Genomic DNA, 2,213 nt, shown 5'->3' with positions numbered 1-2,213 from the left:
TCACCGTTCCCATGAAGGAGCAATGACGTCACAAGAAGCCTAGAAGGGTGTCAGCTACGCCTTGTAGTCAGGCCCTGAAGGATGGGCATCCTGCCTGTACAAGCACGGGGCAGCAACAGATTGCACAAAGGTATTAGCTGAAAAAAGTGTAAACGTTACCAAATCCAAACCAATACGGCACCAGGTTCTTGTCAGCACGGTGCAATTATAAGCCTTGAGCAATAAAACAGTGCTCCAGCCCAGTGACCAACACGTCACAATCCAGAAACTAACTAGTAAAAAGGTTCTAGAAGGCTCCACCGTGTCACATCCCAGCACTGGAGCTTGTGACACAATCTACTAAAAAAGCAGAGGATCCATGTCCGCATTGTCTCTGGTAGGGAGGCAGATTGCTGCAGCGGAAACCTCCTTACTGCTCTGACACCAGATAGATGTAAGGTCATTAAAAAAGCAAAATTGTGACCGTAAATGAATGAGACTGACTCCACGACGCACCGCTCTGCTGCCAAGTATCTGGCCTTTAGCACTGTTTTATCAATAGACATAATTGAGCAATGATTGATTCATGGCTTTCCTTTGGCAGCTTGCATTAATTGTGACCACGTGCAAGTACTCCGCATACCGTATGTTCTGGAGGAAGGGGCGGCATCTTTATATGTGCTCAAGGTGCAAAATATATGGCTTCTGTATATACCATAGACACAGACCTACAGTAAATTCTATATATTATATACAGCTCTGGCAGAAATTAAGAGCCCACTGCACAGTTGTATAAAAATCCGCTTCTCTCCATGTCTGACAGCCATTCCTCCATTCCAGTGTCAGCTGAATTCCAACCAGAGTCTACCTCATTCTACTTAATGTGCTTCTGATTAGGTGATCACCTGAACCAAATCTTATTTAACGAAAGTATAAAAGACCCTGCTGTGGTGTCCACAATCCTCTTGCAATAGGACAAGCTGGATGGCAAAACAAGTGCTAGTAATATCCCAAAAGTAATAGGAATGAAAAAATAACTTTTATCCATGCCAAAGGAGATGAAAAGAAAAGTCTTGAGAGAGGAAAAGAAGGGCTCAATTCTGGCTTTACTAGCAGAGGGATACAGTGAGCGTCATGTTGCCTCCATCCTTAAAATTTCTAATACGGCAGTTCATTACAACAAGGTCAAGCAGCAGACATTGGGGACAACAAAGCTACAGATCGGTAGAGGGTGAAAACGACTCTCCACTGACTGGGATGACCGTCATCTTATTCAATTGTCACTCAGCAACAGCAGGATGACATCAAGTGACCTACAAAAGGAATGGCAAATGGCAGCTGGAGTGAAGTGCACGGCAAGAACAATTCATAACAGGCTCCTAGAGGCATGGCTCAAGTCATGTAAAGCTAGAAAAAGCCTTTCATCAGTGAGAAGAAAAGGAGAGCCAAGCTGAAGTTTGCCAAAGACCATAAGGACTGGACCATAGAGGACTGGAGTAAGGTAATCTTCTCCGATTCTAATTTTCAGCTTTGCCCAACACCTGGGCGTCTAATGGTTAGACGGAGACCAGGAGAGGTGTACAAGCCCCAGTGTCTTGCACCCACTGTGAAATTAGGTGGAGGATTGGTGATGATCAGGGGATGCTTCAGCAAGGCTGGAATTGGGCAGGCTAATCTTGGCAAAGGACGTATGAATCAAGCCGCATACAAGGTTAGCCTGGAAAAACAACTGATTCCTTCTGCTCAGGCAATGTTCCCCAACTCTGAGGACAATGCGCCATGCCACACAGCTAGGTCACTCAATGTGTAGATTGTGAGCCCTCGCGGGCAGGGTCCTCTCTCCTCCTGTACCAGTTATGACTTGTATTGTTTAAGATTATTGTACTTGTTTTTATTATGTATACCCCTCCTTACATGTAAAGCGCCATGGAATAAATGGCGCTATAACAATAAATAATAATAATAATAATAATAATAATAATAATAATAATGTGTGGGCACCACATCAAATCCCTGTCATGGCCGCCCAATCTCCAGACCTGAACCCCACTGGGAACCTCTGGAATGTAATCAAGAGGAAGATGGATAGTCACAAGCCATCAAACAAAGAAGAACTGCTGACATATGTGTACCAGGAGCGGCATAAGGTCACCCAAAATCAGAGTGAGAGACTGGAGGAAAGCAGCCAAGACGCAGGAAAGCTGGGATTAACAATCATGGGGATTCCACAAAAT

This window comes from Dendrobates tinctorius, unplaced genomic scaffold (genome assembly GCF_039654945.1).
Source record: "Dendrobates tinctorius isolate UK_male_01 unplaced genomic scaffold, ASM3965494v1 ptg000143l, whole genome shotgun sequence".
Lineage (NCBI taxonomy): Eukaryota > Metazoa > Chordata > Amphibia > Anura > Dendrobatidae > Dendrobates > Dendrobates tinctorius.
The sequence above is the reverse complement of the archived record's forward strand: the minus strand, read 5'-3'. Positions refer to the sequence as shown.